The sequence below is a fragment of the Haplochromis burtoni genome, unplaced genomic scaffold (assembly GCF_018398535.1).
Source record: "Haplochromis burtoni strain Fernald_Lab_line unplaced genomic scaffold, NCSU_Asbu1 Contig_109, whole genome shotgun sequence".
In the NCBI taxonomy this organism is placed as follows: Eukaryota; Metazoa; Chordata; class Actinopteri; order Cichliformes; family Cichlidae; genus Haplochromis; species Haplochromis burtoni.
In genome coordinates, this window is record NW_024582470.1 from 1,220,277 (window position 1) to 1,245,806 (window position 25,530).

The following is a 25,530-nucleotide window of genomic DNA, read 5'->3' on the forward strand; positions in this document are numbered from 1 at the left end:
AAAATAATACATCATATTATGTCAATCTGTTGAACACACCCGGCAGTCTACACAATTCCACCCTTTTGACCTGATAGGCTCTTTACTCCCGTACCATCAGAGTGAGAACAAAGGGAACTTTGTAAGGTAAGAAAAATCTGCTTAATCTCCAAATCAGCTGGTTGCTATTTAATGTAAAGGGATATCATATCAGTGATCATGTATATTGGTTGTATATTAATTGTGTTACATTAGATTCCTTTATTTTGTTACTTTAAAAGTCGGTGGTAGTACCAAAACGGTGGATGGATTGGTGATGTAAGTTGAGTTTATGATAGCTTGTTTGTCTTTGGTTTTATTTTTAAATTATACAATTAGTCCATCCATCAATCATACATAGGTTTGTGAGTCAGTGGAACCAACTTTGCTGTATTTTTTTTTTCAGGGTATTTTTATTCAATCTTGTGCTTACAGTTGCTCAGCTGTTTACAGTAAATTAGCCTGCAGAGCTCTTAACTTCCTATAGAGCAGAGGCAAAGGTAAAGGCAAAGGATTAAAATTCATCCATCCATCCATTCACTTCCGCTTATCCTTTATCAGGGTCGTGGACAGCTGGAGCCTATCCCAGCTGTCATAGGGCGAGAGGCGGGGTACACTCTGGACAGGTCACCAGTCTGTCGCAGGGCCAACACACAGGGACAGACAATCATTCACATTTACTCGCACATTCACGCCTAGTGGCAATTTGGATTATCCAATTAACCTATCCCCAATAAGTGCATGTGGACGGTGGGAGGAAGCCGGAAAACCCGGAGGGAACCCACACAAACACGGGGAGAACATGGAAACTCCACACAGAAAGACCCCGGCCTTATGGTGGAATTGAACTCTGCCAGAATTAAAATTATGAATGAAATTCTTTCCGTCCCTTCAGCAAAAGAGGATGAAAGCAAGGAGCGAACCCTGGAAGATAGACAACTACCCCCTAAACAAAATCAGAGGGGAATATATATTTTAGGAGCAAAGAAATCCTGTCTGCTCTGCACCTCTCCAAATATACCATCGCAAAACTGCACCTGGTGCAAAAGCCCTCGATCTGCAGGCTATAAGAGTAACAGCTGTGACAAGCAGCTCCTGGTATACCTCCATTCTCCTGGGAGTAAACCAGCTGCTACAGATGTTAGAGAGGCAGATAGACGTAAGAGGTGAGATGCTTTATAGAAACCTACAGAGAGATTATGATGTTGAGTGTGAATTACAATCACTTGTGGAGTGGAGTTTTTCCTAAAAATAGAGTTCCATCCATCAGCAGCAAAAACAAACAAACACAAAAAAAAACATGGAGAAAATTCCTGCCAGATCAAGTGACTGTCACTTATTCCACACACTGCACGAGAAATAAAAAACATTGATGTGATGTGTATATCTACACAAACTAGTTAAAAGCCCATGAAACAGCAGTGAATAAATTAAGCTATCAAACACTGTTATACTTTTATTTGTTTATTGCTCTTAATTAATATTGCTGTTTTATTAAAGCAGTATCATACACGGTTATATTCCTATACTGAATATGAAAACTTGGCCTCCATTCTCATGTCTGTCACCAAATCACAGCTGTGCTGATAGTTACTATGACAACACTCCCTGTTCAGCTTAAACAACATTTGGGTAAAGATTAAAATTAAACCTGTGGATAGAGTGGTTAGTCTTGAACTACATATTATACACTGATGCCCTTCAGCAGCTGCTCGCTTACTGTGACACTGAAGCCACTGACCCCGAGGTTGTGGTTCAAACTTTTTGAAGGGCAATTTGACACTCTTTTAAAAGTATCGTATCAAGAGGAACAATCAGTTTGTGTCTGACATGAAAAACAGTTTCTTCCGCTTCACCTCACACACGTAAAGGTCGGCATCCATTGCTGTCACATGACCGAAAGCAGCAGATACTTGCGTTAGCAAGAGAGAAACTGAGAGCGTTTAGAGAGGGCCCATCTTTCTATGATGGGGCATCATTGAGATATATGACCAGTGCTTTCCATTTAATTCTACTGACTGAAAAATCAATTCACTAATGCAGTAATTCAGCATTAGATCGCCTGTTTAAATGCCACAGTGATTAGTGTAAAAGCATTTTTTAAAAATGCGAACAATACAGATCCTACAAAGAACAATGACGATAGCAAACATGTCCTTAACAGAACAATCAACAAGTAATCTAATATACAAGACACAATGTTATACTGTTTTTGTTATTATGATATTTGAGATCTGAGCACTTTTCATTTGATGTTGTGAGACATTGCATGCTTTTTTTAATTATTCAGGATAAAAAAAAAGGGACAATAACATAATATTTGTTGTCTGTTTATTATTTGTGGTGTCAAATTATCAAATGAAATATTGGCTTTTTCAGTGGCTTGGCAGCATCTTTTAGTGTCGCTAAATCCCATCCTTGTCTGCCTCCTGTTGTCTGCATTTTTCTGGCTGTTTTTACTTTTAATTATTTGTGCTTGCTAGACAGCATAAACCTACCAAACGATGTGTAAGTAGGGCTGCAGCAGTCCAAGTCTGCCACAGACACAGCAGCAGAAAAACACCCTCAGTCCTGTCTTCTTTCCTTTTTTTCTTCTGAGGGCACAATGGCCCTTGGTTTTGCTGATGCATACAGAAAGCTTCAAGTTAGACGATGAGGACACCTGACACTCTACAGCACAATACCTGCCACCTATGCACTCTGGAGGATTTTGTCATTTAGTGTCTGCTTGTTCAAATTTGTATATATTTTATTTTTCTGATGATTTAATTTTAACACCCAGATATAAAAAAGAAAACAAAATGCATTAGCAAAAACTGGTCTCTGTCTTTGTGTATAGCTTCTCTGTGGTCCCAAAGCTGTGCATCAGTTTATTGTCTGTGCTTGCTGTTCGTGTACATATGTGTGCATGTCTGTGTACATGTTGTGGTTTGTGTAAGTGTGGGTTGTCTCTGTCTCTATGTTCCTCTCTCAGTGGGTGGTAACTGTTAAACTCTTCCATTTGCTGGGATTACTCCTCCAGTCAGTCCTGTGGGAGCAGCCATCAGCCCGTCATCTTTCAGAGCAACACTATACCTTCTGAGGCTTTAATCCCTTCTTCCCTCTCCTTCCCCTCCTTTTCCCACACTCAACCTCTGAACCTCATCTCCAATTTTCTTTTCCCCCCTCCCTCGTTGGCTTTTTTTTTTCTTTTGCTGGGGCTGTCAACTTTTAGCTGAACTGGCTAAAACTCAGTGGATGCAGCAGTGATTGCATTAAAAGCTGTGATTTTACACCTTTTAAGATGCTACTGTTCTTAATCCTTTTAGGGAGAAACTGTTGGCTTTTTAGCACCAATCACCAAACTCATAAACAAAATGCTATAGAACAAAAAAACATTTATTTCATTAGTATTAAATATGTGCATTAATTTGTTAATCATTACAAAATTCGTAATAATGGTAATAATATTATACAATAATATCTTGAATGCTGAAACTAAACTTTGCCTGTAGCACTATAGGCTAACCCTGTCCAGTACGGGCAACCCGGGGCTAGATGATGTGGATTTGAGATGGCTGTTTGTTACAGATAAAGAGTGATGCAGTGAGACAAGCACAACTGGAGGACAAGAAAGGGTCTAATTCTGTCTCTGCAGCTTGACCTGGAAACAACCCATACATAAAAATTTCTTAAATGAGCAGGAAATGTGTGTGTGTGTGTGTGTGTGTGTGTGTGTGTGTGTGTGTGTGTGTGTGTGTGTGTGTGTGTTTTATGTGTTATTAAGTGCAGGAAGTAAGTGGGTGAGAAGAAGAAAAAAATAACCCCCTTTTAAAAAAAAGGTACCTCCTGCCTGTGAATCTAGCTGCTGTTCTTGGCAGAGTGCTACATGCTGAATGCTATACTGCAGAGATGCTTACAATAACAATACTAATGATAATCAGTATTGAATGACTACTATATATCCTCCTTGTTAACCTGCCACAGGTACGTGTGTGTGTGTGTGTGTGTGTATTGGGTGGTTGCGTAGGAGAGGTTTTTGCAGGTGCTTCCATTGGGCAGCTACCAGTTAGCTATCTAAATCATTACTGAAATAATAATATATATGTTTGTAGTTTGCCTTTGAGTTCTTTCTCATCTACCTTGCTGAGCCATGTTACGTGACATATTAGCACTTTGACAGGATGTCACATCTGAATCCATTTAAAGCCTTGTCCAAGAGTCCCTGATGAGTGGTGAACTCTTTTGATGTTTGAGGCTGTAACCACACAAGAGTTTGAGCTCATGGGTCTCATAACAAAAGAGCAGTCTGGTGTGTGTATGTGTCAGTGTATGTGAGACTGTATGGGGCAGTGGAAATTATGCTGTGCAGTTTAGTGCTCATGAGGTTGTGACGAGGTCAGAAGGTTATTTTGTGTGCACAGTCATCTGAGCCCCCCCCCGCCCGCCCAGATGACAGACCTACATGGTGCATTGTTCTCCATTTTTTGCTCACTCTGTCTTTGGCTCACTCACTCACACACACCCACACACCCACACACACACACACACAGACGTCACGTATTATTTTTTGCTGCCGCTTGTTGGTACGTATTTATTTTACAAATAAGCGTAAGTAAGAAAGCTGAAGTAAGCCAAAAGAACATAGAAACAAATACAGTGTTTTCGCCCCTCCCATGTCCTGCTATCCCACATAATTGTTTTTTAATCCAGCACCATAATTATCTCCGTTCTTGGTTTACATTGAAGGTTATTATTGTTGTGAGTATGATTTCATGTATTTATTCTGGTGATCTGGGCTGAGCTATGCTGAGTGACAAGTGATTATTTCCTGTCTTTTGATTGCTCAGAAAAACTGCACATAGATACCCACAACTTAATTCTGCATCTGGCTTAGTCATCTTGGAGTATTAAGAAGAGTTTATCCTGACTAAACATTATTAATGATGCACTGTCTCTTCAGGTGCCCTGTGTATATTTTAATGGATTACTATGTGGATACAACTGGCGTCTCTACTGTATTAAAGCATCCCTGTTTCGTGTAGACCTCTGTTGAAAGATCTCCATCTCTGCTGACTCTTCCAACACACGTTACATATTTCTTTCCCTTTGCGCACTAATTGACTATTTTAGTCTCATCTCAACCCAGATTCGTGCTCCTACCATTGTGTCTTAAACCCACCTGATTCTAAAATAAATTCATGTTGACTGTAGTGCCCATCTTGTTTAATTTATCATGCTGTTTATCTCAGTATAAGCTACAAAAAGACATATGGTAAATTAGTTTAGTGTAGTAATGATTTTGTAGTGTCTCCAGGGAAAGGATTTGTAGTGGTTCTGCTGTGAGGGTCTAACTGCTACTTCAGTGTGTTATCTAATTAAGGGCTAAACATTGCTGCCAGTGTTTTTCAGTGAGTGCTTTATTAGTATGGACTGAGCTAGCTGTGTGAGCTAACTGTAATACAGCCCATAAATTTACAAAGGGAATCAGGGATTTACTGATTTACTCCAAGGCAGGCCATCAATGCCTCTGTGTTTATGTTTGTCTTGTACTGATTTTGAAACTGTTTAAAACTACTGGGTCTTTATTCTTAACATGACTATGTTGCTAGCTTCCACCTCACTTACAAAGAATTATTATGAACACCCTACTTTTCTGGGCAATCCAAAGTTGCTTAACTCAACTTCACGGAGTCTTCGGCAGATTTAACTGCACTGTGGCAATAGCACACTCCTGCATCTGACACAACAATGATGTAAATGACTAACTCCATTCTTTTGGACAGCAGGCAATGGGCTTACGGTCATGTTTGTCTTTGCTGTAAAAGCCTATTAACAAACCGCATAAGTGCAGCAGTGGTTTAGGAGCAGTAACATGAGAGTGACCAGAATAAAAAGAACAATATATAATGTTCCTGTTCGATAACCACACCGCAGGTAATGAACTAACCTCTCCCACATGAATATTCATTATAGACTCAAAGCTTTAGGCTAATGTGGTACTGTGTGACCTTGCAGTCTACGGGAAATAACCAGCTAGCCCATTAGTAATTGTTAACATCAACTCACCAGTATATTTGCTCTTTTTGTCCATCTGCTCCTAGGGGCTATCAGCTCCTAGGCTGATAACAGTGAACTAGAATTCATTCACTTGCAGCATCTAAAATAGAATTGGAAAGCATATGTGCATCGCATCCAGTAATGTGGATCTTTATAGTGTTTCTCTTTTGCTGTTGAAATGATTACATGCATAAACATTTATTTTATTGGTTGAGATGAAGATATTTATCAAGAAACTGAGATAAATAAACAAGTGAAGGTACAGTATGTGTGCTCTATGTGCATACATGGTTGCATGTTGGGGTGTGTATAACCCAGTATACTTGACAAATGGAACAACAAATATCACATTTTTTGCCAAACCCAAGATATCCAGCGTACGCGATATGAACAGTAATCTTTGAATTCAGCTGTCTCATTGCCAAATGTTTATAAAATCAAGCACCTAGCCATGCAGTCTGCCTTTACAAAAAAAAAAAAAAAAAAAAAAAAGGGGTTATTCTAAAATGCTTACTGAATTTAAGCGTGGTACCAGTGCAATGAGACAGTTTGTTAAAGTTCTTCCCAGTAGATAATTCACATTCACACATGGTACTGCTACAAAATGAAAGCATTTAGGAACCACAGCAGCTCAGCCATGAAGTCACACACCAGTATTTACATCAGCACAAACAGAGTGTGATGGGAGCTTCATGATACAGGCTTCTGTGGATGAGCAGCTCCTGTGTATGTGTCATAATGTTAATCACTAGACAACCATGCAGTCTAACTACTGATGCTCACCTTATTTTAAAAGTCCAGTCAGTCAGATCTGTTGTCACTATTCACGAGTGAAGTTGTGTCTTCCTCTGTAGGCATGTCCATGTGTCTGTCTATTCAACACATGCTTTGTCCACATACTGTTCTACATGTGTCTTTATAGTGATGTCCCCTGCTAATGGAAAATGTAATAGAGACTAGCTATTATGACCCTAAGCAGCGGAAAGAGCAACCAGTAGCTAATATGACTCCTGGAGAAAGGTAGAAGGCCAGGAGGAATGTGCTATTGTGGACCAGCAATGCATGCATTATTCAACAGTTCTACTCGCATGGCTGATGATAATGATTTTATCAAATCTGGCACGGTGGATGTTGGCGGGTTGGGGGTGGGGATGTGCACTTTTTTTTTGTTCCCTTTCCAATACAGTATGTTCATGAATTTCAATATGATATGTTTGGCAACAGAGATGGCAGGAACCATCAAATGAGAAACCGATCTCATCCCGTCAGCTCTTAACTGATATTGCCACCCACACATACACACTGTGATGACATCTGATAAGGATCAAAAGGTGGAGTCTATTGTGCTGAAAGGCCAGCTCAGGTGGGGTGGAAGAGAGAGGGGAAAAACACTTGTGTAGTGGTGCTCCTACCAGTGTTTATTCAACAGAAAACTCTACTGGTCAATGGGCTTTGATATTCATTTACCCTGCCCTATCCTAAACTCTGACACACAGCTGACAGAAGACTGTGTGTACATTCTTATTACACAAAGATCCCACCAGATGATGAGTGCAGACAGAGCAAAACAACAAAAAAAACACACCCCAACATCCTGATGTTTTTGCAGCCCCCCTACTTCTCTACTTGCATAACATTCTCCACCTGCAGTTGTTGTTTTTACCAACTCTGTTTTCTACTTTTTCAAACATGCCATCACATACAGTACATAACTTGGAGTTATCATTAAACTACTGACTAATTTCTTCCCACTCCTTGGATAATTGCATTACAGTCCAATAAAGGAATGTTTGGGTTGGAGTGTGGGAACAGGTTTCTGTTCATCCTCCAGGACCGGCTACTTCCTGTCTCAGCCAGTTCACAGCACAACACTACCTTCCCCAGTCATGCTGTTAGATAACACGGAAGACTGGGAAGGTAATCGGGTCTGATGTGTAGACAGGGAAACTAGGAGACAGATACATAAGTGGACGTCCATGCATACAATCCTACGCAAAGGAATTATGTCATGCAAGAGGCACAGCGGTGGGATAGTCTCAGTAAGGTGCTGAAATGTCATCATGTGCCTGGGGGGGAAAGTGCTGTGAATGCATGTGTGTGTCTGTGTGTGTGTTGTCTGTGCATTATCATGTAGTGACTTTGTACTTGTGACTGTCTCCCCTCTTTCCCCTGTGGAGACTGTATGAGGTCCTTTTGTTGGGTAGATCTGTAACCTCTCCTGGCCTTTGTCCTGACATGTTTGCCTGCATAAATGCTAGACACCTAAACACCAGCTATTTCAGTAACTTCACAGTGCAGAAAACAAAGACAACAGGGATCATTGGCCTATTATATAAATGCGGTTGTCTTTCCTCATAAATGTTCTGTTTTTGGTGATTAAGTTTGGTAATATTAAGAACTCCGAGAGCTCTTTTGCCAGACAGTAAAGAGCAAATTATCTGCAGACAGAGAGACAGTTACTGATTGTTGTAGAGTAATTTACGCATTTTTCTTACTGGGATTTGCAGAAACACTGAGCATATTTTGAGATGGAAAACTTTCACTAGTTCTGGATGAAACTCCCCACTGAATTTCCCGCACAACCGACAAATCAAAAATGTTCCTTTTGAAAAAAAAATGCCTGAAGGATATTACTTTCTTTCTTGATTGTGCTAAACCTGGTTTTAGCTCCATAAAAGCCCAAACGATCATTTCTTTGCATTTCCTGCTCTTTGATCTTGGCATTCCTGTTTGAATCTTAAATGAATTAGGTTAAAAAAGCATAAAACTATTAGTTACTAAAGAATAAACGAGGAGCCAATTGGGAAATACCTCATTATTGATACTGCTCATTATCATTTCTCAAATCCAGATCCAGGATATATTTAAAGATAATTATTGTTTGCCAAAGAACTGCCTAGAAGATGCTATTGCTGAACCATTAGGGAATAATTGGTTTAAAATATCTCTAATCAATCTAATTCCCCATTTTCTAAATGAATCACACCTGAATAACTCAGCAATAAAAATTAAGTGGTACAAAACAATACTCAAGATTACTCCAAAGTCAGTTGTTCTTTTTTAATGCTCAAGTACTGAGAAACTACTGAGTATGATTAATGTTTTTATGACTTTTTGTTTACTGCCACTTAGTTTTTGAGGCAGAGGCAATCAGTATTAAATACAGTGGGCAGTTAGATCTAAGTCTTACCTAATGATTCGCTTATTTAATGTCTTACATAGTTTATCCCCAGTTAATAATCAGCATCTCTTATGAAGTTGTACTTAATGACTTATTAGGAACTCATTGATGAATAATTCTTTCACAGTTTTGTTTCTTGTTCTTGGTCTCAGTAATTATGAAGTATATATTATAAGGTGTGTCTGTGTGTGTTTGCTTGTGTTGACCACAAGGCAAATAGCTATCCCATATATGATGTAGTCCTGCAACAGTGATTTGGACTTTGAGGGTCCACCGTAGATGATGTTAATCCAAGCTGACAACCCATTTCAGAAGGCTGCAAAGGTTCAGCACCATGTTTCTTGATATTCAAAATAGTCAAATTGAGAGAAAATAGTCAAAAACATCAGAAGAGACTTAATCCTTTTTTATTTGATACTTGAAATAAGAATGCTGGCTGGGTTATAAAATAGTAAATACAGAAATGATGGAAAAGACAAGATTGCAGCAGAAGCATAACATGAGTAACAGCAGCTTGTGCGAAAGGCTTCAGAGAGACAGAGAGAGAGAGAGATGCGTTTTTCATGTACTCCACCACGCAATATCTTCACCTTTCTATTCAAAACCACATGTGCCTTGCAGGGTATTTTACTTTTCTCAAGTTAGCTAGCTGATAAGTATTTCCTGCTAGCTTACCATCAGTAGAACGTTGGTTTGGGCTATCTATTATCTTTCCCCAGAATTACTTACTATATCAGCCTATCTTTCCTTGCAGGCAAATATCGTTTTCTTGTGTGTTTGTGCATGCCCATGCTTGTCCACTCCACTCCACTGTGCCTTTGTTTGTGTTTAGAACGAGTCCAGAGAGCCAGCAATTAAAAAGAGGACTGGGACATTTAGGCTTAGAGGCACAGACTCAGCATACACGCTGGCAAGCCAGAGGAGGCGAAATTGGAGCGAGAGAAAGAGCGAGTGAGCTGTAGACGAGAGAGGGGAGAAGGAGGGCTGGGTTGGAGCGCATGTGGGAGAGAGAAAAGGGGAAACCAGAAAAAAAAGGGGCGGGCTTAAACTCAGTACACACACACCCTCCACTAAGCCTTCAGTCTGGTGTAGGCACGCAAAAAGACAGCAAGTATTCAAGTATGAGCTCTAATGTGTCTGTGTGTGCGTAAAAGCTGCGCTGGAGTCCGGGAGACGTTTCACTGATGCAAGGATTTCCCTCTTTTTAATTCTTGAAGAGGACGCACACAGGCTGTGTTTTTACCAGTTCAGGGGATTAACTGCAACACGCACGGGGACCTATTAAGTAAAGGTAAAGAGATCTGTTTCTTGTTTTGAGGACGTTTGGTGAGCTTTGTGAGAGGTAGAAACTGTTGCCTATGGTGACTGGCTTTGTGTTATGTGTGATTAGATAAGTTACTAACTGTGTGTAGCACGTGTGCGTCTTCATAGAGTATACGATTTGTGGCATACCTGTGTGTACGTCTTTATGTGTGTTAAGATATGCTGTGCAGTCCCACACATGGTGTGACTACTCTTCTTTGCTAGTACAGTATAGGCTCTGTTACTGTTTGGGGGATGCCTTTTTCTTTCTTCCGCTCTTTAGGTTCTTCCGCTCACTTCTTGTCACACACAAATTGAAATAAATACACGAGAATTGCACAGAAAGCCCATTTTGCTTAAATGCTAATCCTGCATGGCCATTTTATGTGTGACGATGAAAGGAGCTTATCAATCATTCATTTTCTGTGTTGGGACTTTGCCTAGTTTCCCAGTGGTGCTAATTTAATGATGATAAAATACCTTAACAGCTCTGAACCCACAGCACCTGGCAGTGCCCTTTGAGCTGTGGCGTTTGTTCTCTAAGAGTAGGGGAAACACGGTGAGGCGTGTTATATCCAGTGCATGTGTTTGGTTGTGTGCGTTCACATACCGTAACAGATCTGATATGCAGAGTTATGAAATTTCTTGAGATAAAAGTGTGATTACTCTCATTTCAAGATCAAAAGATCAAGTGCTGCTTTCAGTAATTATGGCCTGTCAGAAGCTTGTTAGCATCTGCTCTGTGAAGAAGCATAAAAAGCACTCAGTCCTCGACATTATACCATCAAAGGTTCACGATGGAAGATGTACAAAGACAGATTCACTGAGAAATTTGGATAAAGACATCAGCCTGCTCTGTGCATGTGCGTATGTGTGGGAATATTAAGAGAGGAGAAAAGCAAAAGCAAAAGAGTGAAGCGGAGGATGAGACTGGCAAAGAGGGAGACTTTAGAGCTACTGAAAGTCTTGAGGGAACAGCAGTTAAAGGCAGATTGGTACAGAAGACTTAGCAGAGTTGCAGCAGGCAGCAATACATGATAAAAAAGTAGGGGAACATTGTAAAGTAAGGGAAATGCAGAAAAATTGGTGGGGATTCCTCAAATATCCATTTCCTACTGAACACTGCAGGCATATTTAGCATCTGTCACTCAAACGTGTGTGCATTAGAGGAGGTGTGAGGTCTCAGCTGTGCCAGGATCCAGACAGCAAAAGAATTACAGCGGATCAAAGGGCAAGTAGTCTCTGCTGTCCTTTCCTCCACCCTTAAAATCCCTCTTCGTTGCTGGGAAGGAAAAAAAAACCTTTGGTGGTTGGCTTGAGATTTTTCTCAACACCAATTATCTACTCAACAGAGACCATGTGAGGAATCCTTTCATTTTGCTGTCATTTTGTTGTTTTGGGACCTAATAGGGAAAGCAAACGCCTCACTGCCTATCAGCAGTATTTACAGTAGATGGTTTGATATCGGTGTGGTTGTTTGATAAGCCAAGCAAAGGGCTAACCCCAAAAGATATCCCTGTTATATAAAGTCAAATCATAACAGCTCAGTAGCCAAACTTTTAAAGAGACTGTTACACGCCTCTCTTCCACAGAATCCCGATAAGAGCTGTCACAGCACATTTTTGAGTCAAACTGTAAAACAAAGAGCTCTACAGCAAATCAATTTCCCCGCTCTGCCTTGTAACTTGGTGAAAAACTGTGTTCATTCTGTTAATATTTGCTTTTCTCTCTTTCTTCTGATGACTGTTAAACCAGATCTCTGTGTCGCTTTCTTGTGTTTTCTTCACCTTATCTGTCTCGCCTTCTTGCCACAATTCAATGCCTCAGTTGCCATGAGGAAGTTGAATATTGGCAGGGTCTTTTGAGGAAGCGATCCGTGAAAGGATTTACAGTGACAGATAAAAACTGGTGTGTGTGTGTGTAAGCGCGTATATATCCGCACACTTTTGTTTATCTACATATATATTTATATATATCTATATATATATATAAAAATGACAGACTTTGCAAAAGCTGGGGGAAAAGAGGAGGGATGGAGCCATTATCCCATTCAGGTTTTTTTGTGTCCATTTACTGTGTACGCAAGCGTGTGCACGGAACAAATATGTGCACATCCACACAACCACACGGTGCTGTGTATACTGTAGGCTAATAATGTGTGTGAGCATGAAGGGGGGATGGGACTTTGTTAAGTGAACCCTCTGGGTTGGTGAGTGTGTGTCTGTTTGTTAAGGTGTACATACTGACCCAGATTGATACACTTGCTCTCATGCTCTATCAGCTCACTTTCAAGGCCTGTGTGTGCTCAGTTCAGAGAGAACATTGAATTTACCGACAGCTTGGATAGGTCTTAATCACAAAACAAGTTAACTTAACAATGACGAGTTTCCTTTGGGGGAAGAGAATTTTGCTTTCAGATGTAGTCCATCTCACGTGACGACATTAACACATATTCTTTATAAATGCACTGATACGTAGGTATAATTAGTGTATTAAATAAGAGTCACCAAATCAACTATACACTCTGATCTTTTCATGTAAATTTCAGTTTCCTGCATACATTAAATAACAAATATAGTATTTTTCTTCATCATCGTCTGTTGTGTGTTGTCTACTGCAGTGAATAAATCTAATAATTAAAGATATAACACACACGATGCAGGGACGGTCTTTATATGTGTCTTATTTTCTAAATTTACCTTTTATCCCTCTTCCTCTGTGGTCCACTCATTTCTGCTGTTAAACAAATGTGGGGCTTATACTCTTCCCCACCAACCCCACCACCATCCCCACATGCAATCAAGCTGTTTAAATGTTTGTGTTTCAGTGTGCGCCTCTGGGTTCTCTGTGTGTGTCTTCTACGTGCGTGTGTGTTCATGTTTCTCACTGTCTGTTGCCGTCGTTTGGAGCCAAGTAAGAAGAGAAATATCGCTGAAGTCTGTTTTGGGAAAAGCAAGAGAAAACTGACAGCTGAGGGTGGGGGGAAGTTAAAATGTTTTTTTTCCCCTCTCTCTTCTCTGGCTTCACTGAGTTTCTCTAATTACGCTGCTGGTTCAGTTCCGGCTACACGCAAAAGCAGAGGGAATCCCTTTGCAATGCAGATTGTAACAAAAAAGGCCGTAGCTCTGAAACCGAGCAGGTCAAGATCAAGTAGATGAGATGAATCTGTGGGTTAGTAAGATGAGTTACAGAACAGGGGAAAATATGTTTATGCTGCAAAAAAATCAAAAGCAAAGATACATTTTTCAAATATTCCCCCAGCTCTTCTTTCTGGATAATTTAACTTCCTCAGTTGTATTTAATAAAAATGACTCTAATAAAATCTCGTAATGTCATAAACCGTGCAGTGGGGGTTGATGGGTCACACATGTTTCCCTATTAAAGTTGAATAGGTTGGAAATCATTTGGATATCACATATACTGCGTACACATCTGGATGTTTCTGGGCACTTGTGAAATATTTGGAAATTATGAAATGCGTATGTGACTATGCGTGATTATGTCATACTAACGTCTTTGCTTTTCCATTATGAAATGTCACTAGTCTGGTTGAGCAGGACTACTTTGTTGTTACCTAAGCACTGCAGATCAGGTGGAGAACATTGTCCCAGACTCCTTAACATTAACCCCCTGATGAGAAGTAAAAAAAGCAGAAGGGATGCCTCTAATTTGTAACGGGGGTCTAAGCAGGGGAGGGGTGTCTCACAGTTGACATGAGCTGGCATGTGCTCTCATCATTTCCTCCCTTTTGTCTGTTCTGTCTGCTGATGAATTGGGAGTTTCCTCCTTCCTTCCTTCCTTTACTCCCTCCCTCATTCTCCCATGCTTTATTTTCTCTTTGTGTCCCTCTTTCCGTCTCTTGCTCCATCATGAAATATTTCAATCCTTACTCTCTGTGTGACAGCATTACCACCCTTGTCATGTCTGCCCATTATCTCTGATCAGTGTGGTGTTCCAGCCCACACATCAGCTCCGGATACCAGCTGATGAGGTTGAAACACGTTTGCGTGTGTGTGAATGCATTTTAGCGGTTAGTTTTTATTTTCTAGGGCACCCTCAATTCATAATATGTATAATTTGGTATACTTTGCGATCAGTCTCCACAGGATGTGTGCAGTGTGAGATTATACCTGTCCTTCTAAAGAATATCGTTTCAAAGTGTGTGGTTTCATGGAAAAAGGAAGCTTTGCTTTGAGATAACCTGAACAGGAAAATGCTTTAAAAGACCTCAGAGTGTGAGAGAGGAAATGCACGTGTGTGTGTGAAGTGCTGAGTAGGGATTTAGAGCTAGTATTACTGCGGCAGTGCAGAGAACTTTTTCAATGACTGTGTTTATGCTTTGTTTGCACTGGGAGATTTGGCCTTCCTGGGATCTTTTTTTGTTTGTTTTTTTTTATCTCTGATTGGAAATCTTTACTCTCCTGTTTGGAATCTGTTTCTCTGTCTAACTTCACACTCACTGGCTGTATAATTAAAGCACAGGAAACAGGCCACTTAGCCATTGTCTCTTCTCTTTATTCCTTCTTCGGCCCCATCGTTCTCCTCAACCCCCTCATAAGAGCTGGCAGGCGACTCAGTTCTCATCACACAGTCGCACTTTACGTCCCTGCCTGTTGACCTGGAAGTGATGCAGTGGGATATTGCAAGGCAGTCTGAAAAGCCTGTGTGTGCATTTGTAAGTGTGTGCAAATATGTACGTGTATGTACAGTATGATGTGTGTGTGTGAGAATGACAAAAGCAAGGGCTTACAGGCAAAGCTGCATGACTTTTCTTTGTTCTATGGAGCGAGTTTCTTTGGGGTAAGAATAGAAAAAGCTGTGATGAGTCCTTTATGAGGTCTCTTTCATATTGAGTGATTTTGTTATTGTCCTGTGGTGTGTTAGCTGTTAGGCACGTGAAAGTGTGTGCATATGTGCCTGCGTGATGTCAGGTTGTCTTTGTTGTTCTCCCCTCAGGCTGGCACTCAGATGTCGGTCGTGTGGAGCTTTTACAGGTCACTAATGCACTGACAGAGGAGGATCTATTCACTGTAGCCACTCAAAGTCCAAACAATAACCCCCTAGCTTTAGCCTGCACAAGAGATCAACTCCAAGGAAATGGACCCATTGACCTAGATCCAACCCCATCCTCCGAAGAGATGCCCCGTAAGTGACATGCCGTTGATATCCTCATCTCAACAACAGTGTTGTGTTTGCCACAAGATATCTCATCCCCATTGGCTCGAATCAGGGTATAGTAATGTGAGGATCCGTGTTCTAACAAGCCCACTGTGGTTTACTAGTCTTCATGATGTTTATGACAGGTTTTAGAACTGATAATCAGAAAAAAAGAAAGATGACTCAGTCATGCATATAACCATTAGTTTCAACCCTAGACTTATTTTAGTCTTCCTGTGTGTGGGAAACTGACCTATTGTCTACTAGAATTACTGGTGTGTGTGGTTTTCAGCTGGTGAAATTTGCAGAACTGGGCGTCGGTCCCCTGTGTCATTCTCTGAATGCTTCACACCTTACTGCCACGCAAGTTGTGTTTCTGTTTCTGCATGAGATGAACAAATGGAGAAAGAGACCACAGTTTGTGTGGTGGTAACTGAGATAAACAAATTAGATCATATTGAAAATTATAGTATGTGTGTTGCAAACCTAGCCTTGAAATTCCAGCTTATATTTTCAGCTACTGCCATAGTTTTGTGTTTTTATTTTCATGTTATTTTGAACGATCTCGTCTTCTAATTCCTTTGAATAGTGTATAGGTTTAAGTTTCCCAGAACTAAACTGTATTGGTTTTGGTGGTTTGTGACCTGTGTTGACCCGAGAGCCGGCACAGTGAGCCGATGTTTGCCTGTCACATTCTTCCTGAGCATTTGTTACCCCTGTCCCTCGCTGCAACACATTGTCTCCTGTGTCTCCTTCAAGCTAAACTTTGTTTGCTATCCTTGCTATTGACTCAGGTGCACGGATGCACTAAGATAACTTCCAAATCCTGCTGTTCCCCTCCCCCCACTCCCTCAGGCCTCACTCTGTGCTGCCCATTCCTCTGCTGCTAACATATTTCATTACATTACCTCTGACAGGTTTATACTTTGATGTTTTTCCCCGCTTTTGTCTCAATACCGTCTCTTCCCTTAATTTTTAATTTTCGCTTTCTAGTACTCCCACGGTACCCACTAATCTACGCCTTACCTAGTTTGTTGTTGTGCCAAAGCCTCGCTCTTGCTTTCTGGTAATGATTAGGGTAGTACTATAGCTTTAGCAGTAATCTTAATTAAGTGATAACAGTGTTGCTTTGTGTATTATTAACTCTCTTGGCATTACTCTGAAATGTTGAATCATTTTCAATAATATAAGTAAACTTGTACTGGTATAGTTGTAATAATTAAAGATTAATCCTGCTGTTTTTGTTTCACTGAGCTCAGGCGTGGAATTAGCACAGAAGTCCATTTACATATCTGGGTTAATAACCATTTTCAAGAAGATCGTGTAAACTCGTATTTGTTAGAAAGACTGGATCCTATAAGTCCTGTGTAAACAATTCAGTCAAAGAATTACATCAATGTGGATAATCTCAGTTTGTGTGCAAAGATTAATTGTTTTTGTGTTTAATGTGCATAACTCCCATTTTCTGCAAGCAACTTTTATTTTGAAAGGTAATTAAAGACTGCAAACATATTTGAGCTTTTTCATCAAAACAGTAGCAAACTACCAGTTTTCCTGGAACAATTGCTCCCATCATTTTTAGAGACAGTGGTTTGGTCACCTCCTAACTCACTGTAACACACACAATGGCCTCTTCAATGGCTCTCTTTTCTGATAGTCTTGCAGTCATGTCATTACTGACAACAAATCAGGTCTGTTCACGTCTGGCCTACTTTGAACTGACACAACATCCATCTCTATCAGCCCCTCAGGACCTATCAGCACCACTACACCTCTTTACCTCTCGTGTCTCCTTCCGCCTCAGCACACATCATTCTCATTTGTCTACCTGTGGCCCAACACTCGATTCCACCAGCTCCCCGCCGCATTAACAGCCTCTCATCCCCCTTTCACCACCATCATCATCCTGTTTTTCAGACTCTCTTGCCTCTCTCGTCTCATCCCCCTGTCTCAACCTCCCACCTCAATCAGTCTACCTTTGCCTAAAACCCTCTTATCCCTCTCTCACACCCACTCTCACTCTGTTTTTTCACCGTCCCTTCCGCCAGCACAGAGCACAACAGAAGTATTACCCGCCAATTTGGCTCCATTGAAAGCACTTTGTGGTTGTCTTTGACTGTTGATGTGTGTCAGTGTGTGACTTCGTGGCAGTGCCGGGGTTTGACTTACATTTCTGAAGATGCTAATATAAAGATTGTTTGGATTTGGCCATGATTTTTTTTAACCTTGGTGAGGTGATCAGTTCAGACTTTATTCGTCACCACAGTTTGAACCCTTTTAGGCAAGCTTTCTTGTAATTTCAGGAATAGTTTTCCAGGCTTCTTAAAGGATATTCAGAGCTATTATCTGTATGTTCCCTGCCTTTTTTTGTTCTCTGTCAAGATGAAAATTTCCCACACTGTTTGATTAATGGTAAGGTCCGAGCTCTTGGGAGGCCATCACTGATATTTATGCTTTTACTGTATTGGCAGTGTGTTTGGGATCATTAACATACTGAAAAATAAAAGTGCTGCCAATCAGATGCTTTGCAGATGGTATTGCATGTGTTAGTAATTTCAATTCAAGTCAGTTTTGACAATACCACTGACTAAAACGCAGCCTCAAACCGTGACAGAGCATCCGTGTTGCAGATAGCTGTAGATACCTCACTCCTGACCTTTCCTGTTTATATCGCTGATGATTTGAACCCAGACATTTGAATTTATCACTCTGTAATTCCTGTTGTTTTCAGCCAAGTTCTGGTGTCTTTTCCGAGTTAAAAGTGTATTCTTGACAGCTTTCCTTGGACTGAGACTGTTTCTGATGAGGCTTTGGCAATCTGTAGATGAATCATCTGAAGGGCACGATGCATCTCTCAGGTCAGATGTTTAGTGGAGTTTTTCCACCAAGTTTCTGAAGGTCTTGACTTTTTATCTGGTGGAGATAATATGTTAGGCCTGCCATGTCTTCTGCTGTCTTCTTTCTTACAGCTCTTTGGGATTCACCTTGGTGCAAAAATACTATTATATGCCTGTCAACCTGTGTTATCGTTGCCATTTTTTGGAGATATAACAAAAGAATTGTGGATAAATTGCACATTTCTGCAACAGGCTCCTAGTAACAAATCACCTAGGGGGTCAATTTCAAAAAGATTATTTGCTGTTGTCTGTTATATCTGGTGATCCCTTGAGTTAGGTTCCATTTATGATTCATAGATCAGTGTTAAATGACTTAACAAACAAACAAAGACAATGAAACTGAAAATTAGTGATTGCCAAAAGATTCAAAACTGTGAAAGACCTACAGAAAGACTGGAGAACTATTACCCAAGAACTTCTTTTAAAATCATTTGGAAGTCATGCTCCTTGGAGGCATAATAGTTGAGACTTTTGTATAGTACTGTACTTGATTAAAAATAGTAACAGATTAGTTGTATTTTTGCCTCGTCTTGACTCCAATTTTTAGTTTAATGCGTCATTCTTTTTTCATCTTTTTCTCCTTCTTTTGACTCATCTTCCTCCAACATGTTTTCACGCCCATTTCTTTTACTCCTCCTCACATATTTGAAGCAGAAAATCACCACATGAATATTCAGTTGATTGGTTTTGATGACTGCGAACCGATTGTCTGCGCAATCACCATCTCATCAGGAAGGACGAGTGAGCGTTGATTGAGCAATGGCAAAAAAGGGGATGATTTATTAATATTTAACAAACCGCACACGGTAGTTTTTCACGTGCCAGTCAGTCCGCTACAACATGTGGTTTTGACCTTATCATGTCACATATTAACCTACAACAAGAGTCTGAGTTGGATGTAATACAGAGATATCTTGATCTTCTAGTGTAAAAGCCTTGCATTGTAATGGAGGTTAAATTGTGGGGTTTCCTGACTTTGAATTCATGCAGCGACTCCTGATAGTTGAGGTTGTAGCAGTAGCTACTGAGCAGAGCATCAAAATCTACACACTTTCATTGACTCTCTCAGGCTCCTCGCTCAATGGAGAGCGGGAGGTAGAAGAAAATCTTCTTTAAAATATGGTAATCCCTGACTGCACCCTGCTGCAGAGACAGTCAGCTGAAATCTGAGTTAAGGAGCATACAGCGTAAGCTCTTAGAAAGCCAGAGGAGCGTATTTAATGAGGTTAGTGACACTTGAGGAGCCAAGCAGAGTGAATTGGCTGACAGTGAATTCCACTGGCCTTTATCTTTTTTTTTTAAACATGATCCTCGGTTGCCACACTGACCCCAAATCTCAAGTCTTTTACGTCACATTGCCAATCTGTGCTACATTTTTTTTCTAGCTTTCCAAAAACATTTTTTTAAGGAATTGTTTTGTTACTACTAAAATAAAACCCGGTCTAATTTTCTCCGCTTCTGTGTTAGAGGATGCCAAGCAGTGGGGAACATAGTGAATGAATAACAATCATCTCATATCCTTCCACTCCACTTTGTTCTGTCATCTCTGCTTTTTGCTTCTGTGGCCTCAAAATGAAAGCCCTCTTCAGGAAGGAATTATCATTTGTCCCTCGCCAGTTAAAAGAAATTAATGTTTGATTTAAGGAGTCGAGACTCGTGCTTGCAGCCACACACTGTTTGTGTATCTGCATGTGTGTTTAAGCTTAGAATTGGGGCGCGTGCCTTGTCAGATCCCGGAAGGATGAATAGAAGCTAATCTCCCTCTTCCAGGGAATTCTGCTGGTGATGTCTCAGGCAGTCCTGTCTCAAAAGAACTGTGGGAGTGCGACGGAGCGTGCACTGCCGTCGCAACAATGGTATATTTTCAAAAGCATATCTGACTCTTGTCTTGGCATTAGATAGACGTGGTTCCTCCTCAAATGTGAACAATGTGCCCACCTATGTTTGCAAACAGATGCATACTTGTGAATAACCCCAGTGATTCTTATTCATTTGGACCAAGAGGCTTCCTGCACCCAAACATGCTCTTATTTTGGTAAGTTTGGTGGTTTGCTAACATGTGGTGTGTGCAGGTGCGCATGGAAAAAAAGAGGAGCATAGAGATCCTCTGATAAGGCCTTGTTGTCACATTCCCATGGCAGTCTGTCTGGACTTGTTTTTGGATTGAATTTTCCTCCAATAGTAATTCCTTTTTTTTAACTCCCCAGAGTAAGCATAAAACCTCACTCCGCCAAGTGGGAGGAGAAATGGTAACAATTCAAAGAATGTGAGAGGTGCAGGAGAAAGGCCTCAGGGAAGGGTGATTCCAATAATTACGTCATGTGTTTTAGAGCTTGGTGGGGGGTGTTGTAGTTTGAAGATGTAAAGAAAGGTCAGTCAAGCTGGGAGCTTTTCTGGTTTCAGCAATGTTTAGCGTAGTCACTGTTGCAGTCTTTAGCAGAGATTGGATTTATTTCTTTTGATCTCCTTTTTTAAGCATCATTTTTTAGGTTTTTGGATGAAGCACATCTAAAGAGTGTCGTTAAGGGCTTCAAAGCGGCCCAAAAGCATGTGAGAGACTGTTTTCTGCCATAGAAGTAAATTTGTAAAATACTATGATGTCGTGATGAGTTGTTGTCTTTAACAGTGAGCTCAGTGATTCACTTGTGAAAATTCAGTGTGTCTGGTTGCAACATCTTTTTCCAGAATACAGTCAACACAGTGACGAGATGAAAGACAACAAGTGACATGTTTTGTTTGGCTTCAGTTGCAGTACAGTGTAGAGCTACATCAGCATCACATACAGTTTGCGTCTGCTGAGCTGTGTGTCACGTAGGGCGGTGCTGTGAGACAGGTGCAGAGATGAAAAGATTGGCAGGGGAGAGTAGGGTGTGTCTCCTTTGAGTGTGTTCTGACAGGCCTTTGGTATTTTTCCAAAAAGTGTGAGTGCATGCTGTGACTCGGAAAAACCAGCTCTCATTTCTCTTGGGATCCTGCAGGTGTGTCTGACTGAAAGTGTGCGCCTGCCTTTATTCCACAGTACTCCGCCGTGTGCCACAGCAAACTACGTTCATGCGTTAGGTGATAGACGTGCGGGCCTATAGGTGTTGAGCAACTGACTAATGCAACAGTCACAATGTGGCACAATGAATGTGACAGCTCCAGTAGAGAGCTGTTATCGGCAGCGCAGGTAAAAGGAGCCTCCAGTCCCGGTAATCCTCGGCCCTGTGTGGTTTGTAGTCAGACAGATGTGAGTGCTGCTGTTTGTGACATATTTAGACAATGCTTACCTTTTTTATCTTCAGTTGTGGAGATTAAATATGGAATTTTGTTGTCTCCAGTTTTCTTTCTTTGTCCCCTCTGTGTGTGTGTGTGTGTGTGTGCATGTGTGTGCTTGATTGCGAGTGGGCATGTGTGCATGGTAATGATGCTTTGGCGGCTGTTGCACGGTGCGCCGTGGTAATACACTCTCCCGATGCGTTAATATACTGCGAGAATGAGAGGCTGAGAGAAAGAGAGCGAATAATTATGTTTCCCCTTTTGTCTCGGCTCCCTCAATTAAGCCTGAAGAGAGGCAGACTGAGCACATGTCTACTTATCCACTTAAAGCTCAGCAACAATAGGACCCCCCAATTTCTCTGACTTTATCTCTCCCTCTCACGCTGTCTTTATTTCTTCCTCCTTCCCATTTTCTCACTTTTCCCTATCAAACTTCTTTTCATACCCCAGTATTTTTTTCCCCTCCCTCTCTGTCTGTACCAGACTCGACCTCCCCCCACCCCTCTTCATGTGTTTCGCCTCCAGCCTCGCCTCACCTCTCAGCTCTACAGGGGTTTAACAGAGAGCTCTCCCTCCTCTCCTTGTTACCCTTCTCCCTCTGCGGTGTCTTGCTGGGGGGCACCGGGAAGAGGAAAAATGAAGAGACTAAACATTTTAGACTGTACACTGCCAGAGGAAAGGCAGTGGTTTGATTTCCCCTGTGTTTTGTCACTCAGGATTGTGTTGTTTGTTTGACCCCTGTGCATTTGTGTGTGTGTTTTGCACCTTCCTGACATAGCCTGTATGTTATAGAATATATGGGTTTGCAAAAAGGATGTAAATTCAGTGAAAGGGTCATCAGTGTTTTTGTGTGTTAGTGATTTGCATTTACTCCACATGTTTATCTATCTATAAAACACTCCAGCTGAGACAATGAAGTCCTGTTTTTATAGTAATTGTTAAAAATGAACCAGCAGAGGAGCCATGAGCCCAAAATGAATATTCAGCCTATTTTTTTAAGGTGGGTGGGGGGCAGCATGTGGGTCGGCCTCAGTGGGACAGAGGGTGTAGGAGAGATGAGATATAAAGGACTGCATGAGAGGCAGGAGAGCTGTATCAGGGTCAAGTTCAGCTTATGTAACTGCTTCCCACAGCTGGGGTTGGGATGCGCTGCACTAGCCTATCTCGGATGCGTTTGCACACATGGTGTTGTGGTGCAAAGTCAGAGTTGAAAATCCTCTTTGTAGTTTCCATCAGGTTTCTGATCAGATGCCTTCACTTCTCTTATTGTCCTGTTTACTTCTTGTTATCTAAAGTCTCATTTCTGTGTCATTTCCCAGAACTGTAACACGGTTGACTTATTGTTTTTGTGCCCCAGAGAATTTAAAAAAAAAAGATTACTGTATATAGAACAACAACACTAATAGAAAAAAATAGCAGCTGCAGTCAAAGTTTAGTAAAATTAAGATTTTACTTAAACCTGCAACATAGACCTCGGGGGAACAATTGATGCTTTTGCATTTGAAAAACAGGTGACTCACCAGATGTGGTATCTCAAAACAGATGCTCCAAACAGTGCGCTAGTGGCCATATGCTTTGAAAGTACATGGTTGTACATGGCAACACGAGGGCTTTCTTCCATCATTTTCCTGCTTATTGGCTTATCCGGCTGCAGTCAAATGCGTTTGCAGCAGACTAACTACTGGGCAAATGTTCACAACAGCAAGCATGTTTGCTCTTGCATTCCTTAACACTATACATAGCACATTATGGAAATCTCGGTCTACTCTGCGCAGCTCAGGGCTGGTATTAGAGAAAATTAGGTCGTGTTGGCATGGATCATTTAATTGAGTCTTAAGCACAAAATCGTTCCCATAGCTTCTTTCATCTTCTTCTGTCATTTTGCTGTTGGTGTGTATGTGTGTGCGCTTCTCTTTGTCTGCACCGAAATAGGGGGTGTTTCCCAAAATGTTTTGTGCACACGCCGGTACACGTCTGCGTGGATTTGGTGGGCAGTGAGTTTCAGGGTAGAGTTAGAAGAAATTGTGGTTGTTTGTGAGTCCCCCCTTCCCTTCCCCCCCAAAAAACCCTTCAGGCTCAGACAATACGTCTTTTCTTTGTTTCTGACGAGCTGTTTATATGTGTGCATTTGATTATTTCTTGTTTCTCTGTCTTTTTTTTAGTCAAACTGCATTATCTTAAAAACCATTGTGATTTATTCCCTTTTATCATCCACATTCATATTCTACAGACCGTCTTATATTGCACTCTTCACAGCTGCCTTTTCAGCTTTACTTGACCAGCTTTATGTGACATACTGGGCAGGTACTCCTTCCTTCTACTTGTCTTCTCACTTCTTCTCTGTGTGCGTTTGACACATCAGGTCACTTTGAAGTTGTGAGAGCACTGCTAAAGATCTCTCTCTCTCTCCTTGTTTCTGTCAGGGCAGACTGACACCATCGTATGAGGATGTGTGGAGGATTATGGAGCTGGTAAAGGATCGCAACGCTCTGATGCGGGGAAGCTGGTGATGTGGCTGCTTAATCATCGGTAACTACAGTTTTCACACTTTAATGATGCACAAATCTCCAGAAATAATAGTTTTTTAAGGACTGATAGACTAAACACAAGCAAAAAAAACAACTACTTTTTAAGGCAGATTTTTTCACCAGTGTCTTTGCAGCTCGAGCCCACACTGAGAACCTGATGGTGTGGGTTTGATGATGTGTGACTCTCTGAGGACAAACTGATCCGACAGCCTTTGACTCAGCACTTCCATGTGCTTGTGTAACAGAGAGATTGAGGTGAAGTGGGCTGCTGAGATAACTTCATGATGAAAATAACACAGCTCTAAAGTGATTTCTTTGATTGTTTTGATTCTCTGTGTTGGGAATATAGCTAGTGCATAATTTGAACACTGCTCAGGGAGAAAAGGCGCTGCAGTGCATTTGTGTTGGAGTTCAAAAGTGCACTGGCAGAACACTTAAATTAGTCAGAGTTGAGAGATTTATAACTTCAGCTATTTCATTTTTTTGAAGATTTTATAGGCACTTAGAAAAGCAAAGAAGATTTTGATGCATTATGAACAGCGGGCTGGGATAAAATGGAAAAGCAGGAAACTTTTAACAAACCTTTTATATAACGTGCGTACACATCCAAGCATGCTGTGCAAATCAAATGAGACCACTGATACTTTTGAGCCATAAGTTTTAATGTGCCATCAAACCTCTCATGCAGCACACTGATGGACCTCATTACCAGCAATTTAAATCTTGCAGAGGGCTGGTTCAAACCTTTTTACTTTTAGAAGTATGGCACACAAGGAATATTTGTTTAAATGTTTTGACATTGCAATTAAAAGACAGATTTGTCAATTTAATATTGATTCAGAAACAAGTTGTATATCTAAACCACTACTTTTGCCAGTTGTGAGGTTATTTTTCTTCTTTTCTTTTATCAAAATCGACTGACCTTACATAGATAGATATTCTAGTACAGAATATCTGATCAGGGGTCTGGCACCTGCTTTGAGTATTTGACAGTTTTTGTAGTTGAAATGAACACATTTTAAGGCTACTAACAAAATCTCAAGGCCAGATGCCTCCTTTAACAGAAAGGACTGATTACGTTTTTAAATCTTTTTTAATTTTCTTATTTAGTTCAAACTCTTTCTTCTTTCTTTGATCTCCACAAAGCAAG

General features: G+C 40.9%; 1 protein-coding gene across 4 annotated transcripts in view; it reads left to right on the plus strand.

Annotated features, from left to right (window-relative positions):
• Nucleotides 1-10,294: 10,294 nt before the first annotated feature.
• tiam1a (TIAM Rac1 associated GEF 1a) overlaps nt 10,295-25,530 on the plus strand; it is a 50,921-nt gene continuing 35,685 nt past the window's right edge. For 2 of the 4 annotated variants that reach the window (XM_014335402.2, XM_042223362.1), the window contains exons 1-2: nt 10,295-10,529; nt 24,276-24,381. The gene's annotated coding sequence lies outside the window, so the exon portion shown is untranslated. The other 2 variants (XM_014335403.2, XM_042223361.1) reach the window with 2 other exon arrangements.